Raw genomic sequence first — 14297 nt, forward strand, 5'->3', positions numbered from 1 at the left:
ACATTTTATTATTGCACCAATGTACATACAAACTAATCCTGCAGCTTTTGGGAGGGGTGAGCTGTTGTCTTCACATGGCTAGAGAGCATAGGAAGCGAGTTCTGCTGTTCTGTCCCACCTTGCCTCATCAACGTGTGTGCTTCTGAGAACCCAATGTTCTCCCAACAGTTGCCTGCTTTCTGCCACTGTTCATTGCTGCAAGTCAATAAAACAAAGTGGAATTTCTTAAAGCTGGGATTTGTTTGTTTTTTTTTGTTTGGTTGTTTTTTTTTGTTTTGTTTTGTTTGTTTTTTGTTTGGTTGGTTTTGTTTGTTGTTGTTTTGGTTTGGTTTGGATTTTATTTTTTTTTTTTTTTTTTTTTTTTTCTTTTAGCTTTGGTGCTTTTGCTTTCCCAGCAAAGAGCTCCTGCCATCAAATGTTATGCCTCTTCAGATTTTGTCTTCCCACATACTTGCTAATTGGCACTTTTGGGAAAGTTTGTGTCTGTAGCTTTTTGGGACATAGCAGCCACATGCAAAATGCTTCAGGAGGGGAGGTGGTAGAGTGGTCTCACATGCACAGTTATGTTTGTTTCAATATGAACTCAAAACTGCGCAACTCCAAAACACACTACCATAAGTGAGCACCACCAGAACAACTGTAGGTCACCATGTGTAGGGAGTCAAGATTTATGTGTGCATCCTTCAGCCAGGCCAGTGGCCTCAGGCTCTCAGCAGAGAGAGGTAAATCCTATGGAGAGCTGTGCATTCATGGGTGTCACTGAGCTCATGGGGATATGATGGTGGGAGGCACCTTGAAAATACTGACACATATTTATATCTCTTGTGTGAAACGCCACACCTCCTACTTGAGACAAAAATCCCGTTAGTTATGGAACAAGAAATGTTGCTGTTAACACCAGTGCTTAGAAATTTGTTTTGACTGCTTTTTATGCTACTCCTTTCCCTGCATCTGGAAGCAGACTAGATCACAGAGATCCCATCTCTTGCGGGTAGGGGATTCTCTGCTGTAATTACCAGTAGTTCTCTGAGTATGCTTTGAAAGCCCTCTGCTGCTTCTGCAAGTCCTGCATGAACTCCCTAAGCCAAATGAAGTACCTCTGGAGATCTGCAGTCTGCTATTTGTAGTCACAGTGTCCACTGCTAAGTTAACCTTTCCTGTTTCTATCACACTTACTCAGGAATGTATTCTGGTCTCTAAGATGTAATGTAAGGTAGTGGCTGGTGACTGTTGTGATACTCTGCTGCATGATAAGCCCCCACCAGTTTGTTGGGTTTTCTTGTTTTGTTTTGTTTTGTTTTGTTTTTAAAAAAAGCTACTCGCTACAAATCTCAGCAGTAATCATAGCCACCTAGTTGTTACTCTAAAGCAACTGTTGCTGTGTGATTTATGCACTAAAAGACAAATACCACAGTTCCCTTAAAACTAGCTGAGAGCTGGGGTTAGTTGAACAGACATGCACACAAAGTTGTGAGGTTTTGTGCTGCAGCAGCTACAGGACTTCAGTTAAGGATGAAGTTCGCAATCATCCAGTTCTTTATTCACTATCAGCCATGAGCATGACAGTGAAGAATGTGTGCCAAGTCACACATCAATTTGCAAGGTGCATGATGCCCAGTAAGGCTTGACCAAGAGTTTAGATCTGCCCATGTTTACCATTGGCTTTCCTAATTTTGGTGGGAGTGGAGGCAATGTATACTGAAGAAGTTTCCATAAGAGTTTTGTTACTTCACTGTTCTTAAAATTGGGCCTTAAAGAGCATGCCTTACTTGTCAGGTACTGATTAAAATAGTGCTTGTCTATATGTCCTTACAGGCCTATGGGCCTGAGCTATCTTACGATAAATTTTAGCTACACTTAGAAGGGAACTAATGATGTCTTCCACCCTTTAACAGCTTTATTTTGTTGTGTGACCTCGCTAGCCTTTTCTCATTCTTGTTCATGTCCTATTTTCATAGCAGTCAGCGTTCAGTGTTATGGCAGCAGGGAAGAAGCATACCGAGATCTGTTTGTGTCCTGAGATAGTTGAGCATAACTTTCATCATTTTTGGATTTTTTTTTTCCAATTCTAAATGTGCTGTAAGATAATTAATATATAGCAAAAATAAGCACTTGAGCTGTAATATTCAGTTACATACATAAATCTAAAATCAGAGCCTTAAAATAATAATTCACACAGACTGTTCCAACATTTCAGTTCTTAAGGTTTCTCTTCCACAAACTTTGTCTTAAGTGTTGTCCCTCAAACATTGCTTGCCTGATACTTCTCTTTACATTTTTATGGTGAAGCAGATATCCTTTTACTGTGTTGTGAAGGTTGTTACCCTGTATACAAGCTAGTATTTTGTACTGGTACTTCTGTAATGGTAGAGGTAAACTGTAGCAGTTTTTGTACTCTGTACGTCTGTAGCCTTTGAAAATCGGATCATGCTTTTCGCAACAGGGTGTTTCCCCAGCTTAAATGATTGCAGAGAGCTTCCACCTTGCTGGCAGCTTCCGTCCCTGAAAGTGGAACTGCATTTTTGAGTAGGGAAATGTATAATATTTCTAAATACTGTGCAATCCAATTTCTTAATCTCTTATTTACTGTATTGCTTAATGATACAATATGAATATGCCCTATGTGTAAGTATGTATATATACGTAATGGCATTTAGAAATAGGGAATGGAAAATGAAATGTTTACTTGAGGAAACATTTGCCTACCTTATACCTTTTCTGCTTTTGAAACTTCACTGCAGGCAAACATCAGCATGCTGCCTTCTTTTTGTCCATTTTCTTGGCAACATTTTGCTACTGGGTCTACATTGACAGAAACAAAGGGCAAAACATGGATTAATAATTAGCGATAAATGTGTCAGCAGAAGTTTAATTGTAACCTCTGTGCCTGCTCTTGCTATTCTATTATGAGGAGAAAGAAAAAAAAAAAAAAGTCATTCAAGTACACTGGAGAGGAGCAAAGGGTAAAAGTTAGTATTTCCTCATATGGTGATGACATAGGTTTGGAAAATTAAGGAATTGAAAGTAAGAGGTGGAAAAATATTTGCAGAGATCTCTAATCCTAACATGTCATGCTGACTTGTAACGTTTTCAGCCATCTATTCTTTTCCCTCTCAGTAAAAATTTAAAGTGTAACAATTGCCATTGCTTGCTTTTCGGCACTGGATGTGTTGCTCTGAGGAGTGAGAGCAGGTGAAAATTAGGGCTGGTTAGCCCTGGGTAAGGTGCATGCATCCCCGGTGATAGAAACAGTGAAAATAGTAGTTCCTCCAAATACGTAAGGTAAGGGGCAAAGAGCTTCAGCATATCTAAGAACAAAGTCAGGGAGAGAACTTCTGCTGTAACACCCTTCTCCTGTAAAAACATTTCTCAAGATTTAAAATCAGTAAAATATTATCTGTATTGCTACAAAAGGGTATTTTTAGGCTTTGCAGGGAAATTACACTGGCTGCAGAAGAGACCTTTAAGTTCTGATCTGGCCCAGAAAACCAGAACCCAAATCTTAAAAACTTTTCCTTTTTATCTGGTAGAGACAGACTTTGTTCAAATTCAGCTGTTCTGTTCTTGATTATGCATGGAGTAAGAGGAAAAGGGGACATGTATAAATAAGTTGTGTATTTTCTATTTTGCAGTTCTTCCAAGAAGAGAGATTGATCTGCTTTTAGATCTGTATTGGTTCGTTCAATGTGGCTGGGTGTTTATCTCAAATCCATGGGCATTGGGTCTGGAGAGAGTTCAAAACGAGGCTTTGCTTCCTGGGAAAGCAGGATATGGATGGAATAATCTCAACACAGAAAGTGTGCCTCTGCTAGTGCCTTAGTGGTACGGTTTGAAGAGGGCCTTGATAATTGTACAGTGTCTTCGTTTGCTCTCCAGATAATGGGAGTGAATATGAAAGCCATTGTTTTGTTACTAAGAACATCTGATTTAGTTTTAGTTTTATACATGCCACATAGTTTCATGCCTAGGAGTGGCCTTCTGCAAAGAAACACATGAATCACATTGAAGATGCATTGTTTCATTGACAGTCCTGCTGTGTTGCTCTTCAGAAGATTAAGTTCTTGTATTGCTTTTTTCCCTGAATTTGGTTAGTGGTGAAAGATGCATCATCTATTTATCTGTGCGTGCTCCTATGGTGACTGATAAAGATACATCTTATTTTGCTATTTCTTTATTAATCTGCTGCTATCCAATAATAAATCAACCAAAAAGATTTTAAAGATAACATATTTATGGATCTCCATAGAAATGTGCAGTTTTTGCAGTTTATGCTGGACTTGATCCACTGTCTCAGGGTTATACGAAGGTGACTTTCAGATCCATATGTCATTTGGGAAATTACAAATTTGATTCTAGCTTGACGTATGCTGTAAGATATAGATGGCTCCGTGTTTGTAGAGCGTGTCTGCTCGTGTCAGTGCCGAGATGTAGTTTTGGCTGATAGACAATCTGAATGAAAGCGGAATTTATTGGGATGTGACTGGTGCAAAAGTGAGTGTCAGCGTGGGAAGCCTCAATGTTGTGCGTGGCAGTAATACTACACATGTCCCAACAGCTGGACACCTGCTTGCTTGTGAGCACCTCTATTTCCTGGCACTCTGTGGTAGAGAGATGTATGCCTCATGCCAGTGACCAGATGCAGGGCTTTAGATTAGATTTTGTAGGTGAGAGACATAATTCTCTGAGTTGTAATGCCTGGCTCCGTAAGGTGAAAAATCCTTGTGCAATTAGTTGATCATCACACTTTTGTGTGCACTGGCACTCTCAGAATTTGCCACTGTACAGCTGTTTGGAAAAGAAGAGGGGCATGAGCATGAGAAGATGCTTTGAATAATTAATACAAGCACTAGCTCACCCTCTTACTGAGGAGGAAAACATGTTATGTGAACTCTATATTGACTTAAATTACTTGGATTAAATGACGAAGTCCTCGAGCATTAGGAACAGCTTGTTTTAATGTTAGTTTGACTAGCTGGTAGAGAGGAAGATCCCCTGTGAGAGACAAGTGTGTTGCCGCAACTTGTAGTCCCCTCCTTTGGGTGAGTAAGTTCTCCGCAGGAGGCCACATGCAGCAAAATGATTTTCTCTGCATGCAAGGCCGAGGCAGTATGACACTTAGAGAAAGCTGACAAGTTCTCCACGAGCTGTTGAGCAGGAAGTTTGGAGATACCCAGCTAGCCTGCCTCCACTGTGCTCTGCTGCAGGTGCTGCCAGACAGTCTCGAGTTGGTTTTCATGCCAGCTCCAGGTCAAAATGTTGGTTGGGTTTGGTGAATCTTTGCACGCTCAGTAACAAGAGGCAATTTTGCATGTGGTGGGGTGGCCAGCAGGTTTTTTCTGCTGTGAAATCCTGTAGTCCTTGCTGCCAGAGTATGCAGGCTTGCAGTCCACAGGCTGTGGTGTGGAGACAGTGGCTTTGGAGGAGGTACCAGAGAAACCTGCTCATCCCTGAGATTAATGCAAAAATCCTCAGAGAGATGGTCTGTGGCCAGGTAAGGAGGCAAGAAAAATCGTGCACACTTGCTGGCTGTTCCTGAGAAATGCTGTGTGTTGGGGTGGGAGGGGAAAGTAGCCTGGAGGGTGTCTCAGGTGTGTTCCCTAGCCAAGCTGAAGCTGTGTGTTTGTGATCTCAGTGCAATGGAAAACTTGAGGGGGGTGGGGTCCCCCTGCATTTCTGAAAGTTGCCACAGCAACTTCTGAAAGGCTCAGAAATGGGCCTATGTTAATACTGAGGTTGTAGATGCAGTCTAGCACCTAGTAGTGATGGATGTTGGTGGTATGGGCTGTAAAGTGTCATGGAGAGTAGGACTTTACACTCCTCTGTTGTAAACTGTGATAGTGGAAAAGAGGGAGGCTGGCCCTTGTAATATGGTCTCCTTGCCTGCACAGTTTTCCAGTTTCACTGTGGAAAGAGCCTATCATTTCTCTCTTCCTGTATGGCAAGGACTGGTTGATACTGAAGTCCACAGTACCCTTATTAGTAGGAAAAAAAGGAAAAGAGTTTCCAGGATATAGGTCTTGTTTTGGGGCAGGAAGCAGCATTTAAGTCTAGATGGACACAAAGCTGATCTTCTGCTGGAGCTTTCTCATATAAAGATACACCTTCAGCTGGGACCACCATGGAATAGCTACGTGGGCAAATGCTGCTAGACAAGTCTTTGAATTTACCAACTGCCCTACAGCATCACAGTTGCAGTGCATGCCACCCTTTTGTCATAGCAGATTTATGGTTGCTCTGACTATATATAGCATCTCAGTCCTAAAAGCAGAAGAGACAGAATGAAATTTGGCTGTCTGCCTCTAAATATGTTTCATGCTTGTGCCACTGCATAAGAAATGTCACCAAAAACTAAATACTTGGACACTTTGTAGAAGAGTTAAATTTGTCTATTTACAAGAGTTTGTGCCTTAAAATTCTTACAGTTTGTCTTAGATGCACAGTCTAAATGAGATCATACTGCATTTAATGAGCTGTTAATAAACATCCTTGATGGGTTTATTCATCTCAACCTTCAAGTTTATCTACCTTTAAATTAACTTAAAGTAAGCATATTCATTTTAAAGTATTGGGATCTGCAGATGCATTTTTACAACTGTTATTCAACTTTTAATGTTTAAAGTCAAGAGAGTGAAAAGGATGCTGTGTTTCGTCCTGCCCTAGTGAGTGAACAGATGTGATGAGTAGTTTATGTACATTCTGTAGAGGAGAAGGTGGAACTGCTTCTTGTGCCAGGCACAGTAGCTCTAGGGTTGTCAGCACTGGGAGGCCACAGGTATACTGAAGCTGATACGCATGCATCATCCCCAGTATGCATTCATTCCTCTCCTAACTTAACACCTGTTTTGGAAACCTTTTCATTTGTTACTGGTGCTGGATTCGGTTCTTTGTCACAGCAGATGAAAACACTGCTCAGCACACATTTCAGTTCCCACTTGAAGAATGATCAGACTGAACTACTTCAAGCCATGGAAGCCTCAGCTCTCTTACTTCTCCACAAGACAAATATGGATAGCCCAGCTGCATCTTTTGGGCTCCTTGTCACAGCAAGCATTACAACCCATAGCAATATTATACTGGCTTGAATTCATGTACTTTCATGTGACTCATTATTCACTGGCATAAACCAAAGGGAGTGTCTTCTACATCACCCATTAGGAATTTCAGGTATAAAAAAAAAAGTAGTTTTTTTGCTTCCCTGGATTGTGTTTCTTTTTCTAGTTGATTTTTTTTTTTTCTCCAATATAAAGAGAAATTGGTTTCTGAGTTACAACACTGTACAGCCTTCTGAAGTTTTGGGTTTTTTTGCTTCTGTAATGTAATGTGATGACAATGATGTTGTCATGAATGATTTCCATAAGAGATGGGTGGTCTGAGAATGTTTGCGGGGTGTGGGGAGCCTTGCAGCCCTGTGTGATGGGTGTCATCTGAACAATACCTGTCCGTGTTCAAGCTCACAGCACGTGAGCAAAGATCATGTTCTTGCACATTGGAGATGGGACGCCAAGTCAGCAGACTGGACAAAGCAAGAAGATTTTAGCCCAGTTCTATATAGAAAGGGTGTCCTCTTTATCAGAAGTGACAAAAGCATGCCATTTACCGTGTACAGAATCCATACAAAGACTTCCTTTTACCAGTGAATGCTGATCCTGATAGAAAATTGTGAAAGCTGCCACTCCTGGCTGACAGTGAGTCTGCTGGATCTCGGAGAACAGGTATGGTTACCTGAAATCCATTAGGCTGACCTGATGTGCGTTTGGATACTTAGGAGGACTGTGTCCAACCTCTGGCCTATACTAGGGAAAGCTGCTTGTGCTGCAGGTTAAGTTCTGTTTTGTTTTAGCTGTTCACATGCTTGACAAAAATTACTAAAGCTGAGGTTTTCCTTGCCGTGTTTTATCTGGTTGTTAGAGCCAAGCTCGGTTCCTCTAAGGAAAGTACTGAATGTACTTTATCCCATTTTGTAAGATTGTTCTTGCAGACAATTTTTTAGTAAGATACTGTTCCTGATGAGAGTCTTCTGTGTGGTGAGTATACCTGAAAGGGTACAAATGGGGCAAGTAAAATCATCTGGGGATCAAGTTGCCATATGAGCTGGGAGATAAGATTGAGGTTTATAAAATCACGAAGAATGTGGATAAGCTGCATCTGCACTGATGTTCACCAAGACCTGCAATGCAAGAATTTAGTGGCACTCAGTAAAATTTGTAGGACATTGGGTTAAAACAATAAACAAGTATGCAGTTGTATTGAGAGCTTGGGACTTCCTGCCCCATAAGGCAGCAGAGGAAGGTGGCATCAGCAGGGTCAAAAAGGGGCTAGTCAGATTCACAGGTGACTTATGTGGATACTAAAATGACACAGTAAGGGTATACCTTTAGATATTCCCCATGTAATTTTTGGTGCTGGGAGAGCACATAAGCATGGGAAAGCACCAAGAGCACATAATCAGACACGTGTCCTCTCCTTAAATAGCATCTCTTGTTGCCACTACGGAAAACAAGATAGTCTAGATGGGTCATTTGTGTCTGGCTCCACAGGACGCTTGTTAAATTTGTATCTGCTGGGTAGTATTTTGAAGTCCTTCCCCTGTTGCTTGGTACCAGCAAGTCAATGAATGGCTTGTGTAGAACAGCTGATTTCTTTTCTGGATCCTCCAGACCCTCTTGGGATAACTCCATATGAAGGAAAATTAAAACCCAGCAACAGCTGATGGTAGAGCTGTCATCGCTAACAAACATGACAAAGCAGTACTGAGGGAAATTCAGAAAATTGCTGGGTTATTTAGGGTAGCTAGAAAGATTCAATGCCTTTGAAACATTTTCATGCATGTCCATTGTCTGAGGCATTTTCTATACCGAAAGCTGCCCAGTAAAGCCCAGCTCCTGTGCAGTAGGTAGGAGAGTGAAGTAGAAGCCTTGTAGAAGCTCAGCTCAGGAGATGAGGAGGAGATCATTTTCAAGTATGCAGAAGAAAACCCCTCAGACCCTTGTGTTACTGAAAGTTGTACATTTATTCTCTACTTGCAGAAATAACAAGGCAGGCAGAAAGCTTAACGCAAGTCTGCTTAAAACAGGGGGCAAGACAGTTTAGCACATCCCCATGAAAGTAACTAATGGTTAATTCCAAAATAATTTGAGAATTAGAGCCTGGCGTTGAGGTAGTTGGGAGTTTGTGGTTGAAAAGCAACAAAGCTCAGAGTCAGGTCTGATTTTTTTTGGTTTTGTGGCAGAAGGGAAGCACGTGCCCTGGCTCGGAGCACTCCGTTCTTTTCTTCAGCTTGCTGACTCAGGTCCCAGAGTTTCTGAGCCATCACTCTCTTCTTAACAGAGCTTAGCTCAGCTTTTGCCTGGAGCTTTGCTGTAAAGGGAGACCTTTTACAGGCCAACGCCATAAGTGGAGGGAGTGAGGAAGGCAGGCAGGTAAATTCATGCTGACCGTAGCCATATCTTGTTAATTAACTCGCCTGTTGAAAGGATTTACAAGGCTTCTTTTGCTCTCATCATACTGCAGATCCTGCAGAAAAAAAAAAAAAAAGTACCATAGTGAGAGGTGGCTTTTTTTGGTTGACTGCTTATAGTCCAAAATAAATTGCCTGTCATATTGCATATAGTAAGAATCATCTCTGGATCATTTCTGTTGATGGAGGAGACTGAATCACAACAGACTGCTGTCTGAGAGAGGCTGCAGAAAACACTGATCGCAGGGAACTTTTACTTTTAGGGTGGCCTACGCAAACAGCCTGTGCTTGTGATTTATTTTCTTCAGTTAGTGAGACTTAAGCAGCAACTGAACTTAAGTGGTTTTGCTTGTGATTTGGATACAACATTAAAAAAAACACTCACTCTAGAAAGTATGTGAATGGGTGAATTATTACATGATTAAATAATTAAGTGAACTTTAAAATCATTCCCAGTTTACCCTTATCTCAAAGTTGACTGCTCTGTGTCTGACCTGAAAAAAATCCTCATATGCCTGCATTCTTACTTGGATTTAACTTTAGTTATATATATATAAATAAATAAATAAATTCTCCCTTACAGATTTTGCCTTTCAGTTTACTGGCCGCCTGTTTTGATAAACATATGGATAAGAACAACACAACCACAACAGGGGTAAAACTGAAAAGAAAGTATCAGTGAGTTACAGAGTCATTCTCCCAGGGTAGATACCAACCACAGAGCAACTTCCCACATACTTTCTCTTTTGCTGGTGCTGGCTTCAGCCCTTGCTTCATTTAAATTGCACCTGGCATATTTGGTTGAGGATATGAATTAGGTTGCAGGCATTCCTGTTTCCTGTAGAGCTGCACAAGCTTGGAAAGTGCTTGCCCCTCTGGCTGAGCAGGAGGAGGGATTTCCACTGCCAATTTCTTCTTGTAGCTAAAGAAATTACCATCTGTGTGTTTAGATGGGTTTTGCATGTATCTTGGCACTTGTTTGCAAATGTTATCAGTATCTTGTAGAATGAAACTGAGCGAGTTCTACTGCTGGGATGACCCACATGTGAGAGGGAAGTGTCAGGCAGAAGTCTTGTTGCATTGATGTACAACAGGAATGGAGCAGTACCAGTTCTTCTTCAAGTGTTGCATCCCATGGGTCGACTTGCTCTGTCAAACCCCTCTATCCCAGGCCTACTTAATCACCACTTTGCACTCGCTGGACAGGATTGCAGAGCTGGTTTCCCTCCTGGGACCATCCTCTGACTGCATCCATCTGAACAACCGGGAGCCCGCACCTTTGAATCCTGCACAGCTCTGACCCACCGTGCTCGCACTTTTAGTCCTCATCTTATGCAACAGCACCTTAGTGTCTCTGCCACACTAACCCTGGGAGCAGTTCAAGATATCTGCAGATCTGCAGCTTGTGTTGAGTGGTTGACGTGACCATTTGCTCTTAACAGTCTGTGCGTGCCCTGAGAAAAAAGAGTTACATGCATATGTACTTAGCCTAAAGCCTCCTTGACTGGGAAGCCAAGGCCTGTCTTCTTGAATCCCACAAACAAGTGTGCGTGCATCACCATTTCCCCCATGTGACTGTGGCCCTTGGGTAAGATGACTTCCATGATTGCTTTTCTGTGTTAAGAGCTGAGTTATATTTCTCTTCTAATTACTATGGTGCCAACATGCTCTTTTACAACTGCTTTTAGGTCAAACCTCAACTGTTTTCTGTCTTAAGCTTCTCTTGCAAACATCAGGATGAAGTGGGAGCCTGGATTACCTGCAAGGTCTGTGCCTCTTGGAGTCTACAGCTCTGCTCTGTGGATCCCAGAACTGATGTATATATATGCAGATATTTCTGGTGCAGAAATACTAACATAGGTGTAGGTGACCTGACAATATGCAGCACAAAGGAGGAGCAAGGTTCTTGTCCCTCATGATTAGGACAGGATTAGGACATAGGCTTTATGTTTGGGCTAAAGAATCGCCATTCTGGAAAAGCCTGTAAAAGCTGGAGTGTCATGGTAGTTTGTGGAAACTGAGGATCATGTGCGTTTAAGGTTTCTGCTATTGAACCCCGGGGCAGAATAGAGTTTGAATATCTAATTCAAAACAACTTTAAACAACTGTTTCATTGAGCAATAACACTTCATATAGCTAGTCTCTGCTTGTTTTGCATTTGCCCTAGGGTCTGTAAATCACAGTATTCACAGGCAGGCATGGGGTGAGCATGTAAAAACACATGGGCAGAAAGTTGAAGAGTTGGGAATGGAATATATAAGCTCCTCTACTTTTTTTTTTTTTTTTTTTGTAATATGTCTGTACTGGAGAACACGCTTTGATGGAGAGCAGGCTGTGTTTTCCTCCTCTCTGTGTTCTAGCTGGTCTCCAGTGTCATCCTGCACCTTGACCACACAAGAGACTTCTGTCAAAACGCAGCTATTGGGGTGTGTGATGCTGGGGAATCACATGCAATACCTTTCTAAAAATGGTCCATGTACATGTCAGTGCAATTTCAGAAATTTAGTTCCTGATGTATTGCTGTGGCTCAAAGCAATATGATTTCCCTTCCTCCATGAGTCTGCTGAGCTAGATAAAATTTTTTCCATGTTTTAACAGCTGTTTAATAGGCAGGTTGTCAGCTGCAGTTACGTTTAATCTAAAAAAAAAGATTAACAAATTCTTCCACTTATCTTAGGTAGCAAATTATTAGACCCTATGTTCTTCTCTTTTTTCTTTTTATTTTTTTCCCATTTTCTCCTATCTGTATCCTAAATTATTTTATTAAGCCTCATTTAAGCTCAGAAGCATCCTTGTTTTAACTAAAGGTAAGTTTGTTTCTTAATGGAGGTACTTAAGCCTGCACAGTTTTGAAACCAATAGAAGTGTACCCAGAAGGGAGTCTGTACCAGGTTAATTACATCTCTTTGAGCCATGACAAAATGTAGACCTGAGGCCCTGTTTTGGCTTTCAGCAGAGTCTTTATTAATTTTATGTCAATTCTTACTTAAATTGCATTTGCTTCTTGCTATTAGGAAGCTCTCTTCGTGCACGCCTGTGATGGTGACTAGGGTTTTTGAAACTGACAGGATGAAATTTAACAGATTTTACTCTTAAACCCATGAGAAGTTTCCAGGCATGCCGCAGCAATGGATTTGAAGCTGAGGCTCATTTCTGTCATTGACCCGCTCTCATTTGGGACTGCACTGCACCTAAAAGAGGTGGGTCCCCCACAGGGCCCCCTCCCACCCGTTTGCCTGGTGCACGCTCTCACGTCTGCCCTCGTACAGGTGTTAGTGGCAGTGGAGTGGGTGGTGTGAGCCGACCAAGCTCGGGGGGCTAGCTGACATCCAGCCCTCCAGAAGCACAGAGACGGGGCCCTGGAGGACTTTGGCCAGAGGGATGCAAATCTTGTGTCAGGTTTCCTGAGCGGCGTCCCTTGAGCTTTCTTTGCTTCTAGTGGGATAGGAAACTGCCGATGGGCAGAACATGAGTTGCCTGATGACGCAAGGGCTATGATAGGCAGCGTGTGCATTTTAATATGCTTCGTTAGTTAGGTTTACAGTGGTGCAAGACTAATGCTGCAGCAGTGTACAACAAATGTATATAGGGAAAGCAGGGAAACACGCCTCTTGCAGTGCTAGTGAGAAGCCCAGAGCTGTGCTGAACAAATTAGGCGCAGGTGAATTAATTCAGCCTTGTTTACCCTTAGGTGCACTGCCAGTAGAGTCTGATGTCCAGCTAAGTGCAGCCTGCCCTGAGACAGTGCCGGTCCTGAGAAACTTAACATGGAGACAGATTATATCAGCAAACATTTGTTGTGACTCACTAAAAATTGCCTTTCTTGAATTTAAAGCATAACTTTATATCCTGATGGCAATGACAGAGATGGGAGTGATGCTTTAAAATTTCTCCCTTTGAAAGTAAGTAGTTAATATTTTCTAAAAGCTCACAGATTTCAAACTTCAGTACTGGCTGCAAATTCAGCAAGCCAACATGCTTTTCTTTTTTTTTTTTTTTTTTTTTTTTGCCATGCCTCATTGTTTCAGAAATCTTATAATTACTGTTGTGCCTGGAACTTTATGGTGGGCCTCTCTGCATCGTGGTCTGTGTTGGATGCCTGCTGTATTTTGTTGTTTGTAGCCTTTTGCTTGTACAGTTTTTATGACAGCTTCATGTCCTGCCCTCAACTGAACAAGAGATCATAAATTTAAGGGTATACAGCAGAGCTTGGGGAGGAGGAGTTGCAATGGAGGTCTTTCTGCATTCTTGGAAAATTGATGTCAGGATTGTACTAAAAATGAAGTGATTTGTGCTTGTGTTCCTTGAAGGGAAAAGCTAAGTTATATTAGCCTGTGTGATGGAGCTCCGTCAGTTTCAAGAAAAAAGCCAGCTTCTCCATCAGTCGGTATACCTTTAACGCAGATTCACATGGTGCTTGTGCTAGTTCATTCCTGGATTTTCTTTTCCTTTGCTAATCTGCTTAGCTTTTAAATACTTCAATGCACGTACTGTCAGAGCCAAATCAGATATAATTGGAAAAATGTGACTGGTTTGTTGAGGAGCTGTCAGCCTAAGTCAGACCAGGGTCCGGGGAGCAGGGTGTTCTTCATACACCTAAGCTCCACCTATCTGAGTCAACAAAATGAAATGCTGTTTGGATTGTAGAAGACTTGAATCAAAGCCAGAGGAGGCATCTCTGCAGCCCTGGACAAGTCAAATCTGCTTCTGTGGGGATGAGGGCTGTGATCAGGCTGCCCCCGTGTTGGGCAGGGAAGGAGGAGCAGCAGCCCCATTGCAGAGCCAGCAAGGCTGGCTTTGCAGAGCCAGCTAGCAGACAACTAGCCACAAAACTGCTGCT

At 42.0% G+C, this 14297-nt stretch overlaps 1 protein-coding gene across 2 annotated transcripts in view; it reads left to right on the top strand.

Moving 5' to 3' along the window:
* Window positions 1–14297, top strand: part of KANK1 (KN motif and ankyrin repeat domains 1) — a 130693-nt gene that overhangs the window by 63971 nt on the left and 52425 nt on the right. The gene's annotated exons all lie outside the window — the stretch shown is intronic.

This window comes from Tyto alba, unplaced genomic scaffold, assembly GCF_018691265.1.
Source record: "Tyto alba isolate M040663 unplaced genomic scaffold, T.alba_DEE_v4.0 Super-Scaffold_42, whole genome shotgun sequence".
Lineage (NCBI taxonomy): Eukaryota > Metazoa > Chordata > Aves > Strigiformes > Tytonidae > Tyto > Tyto alba.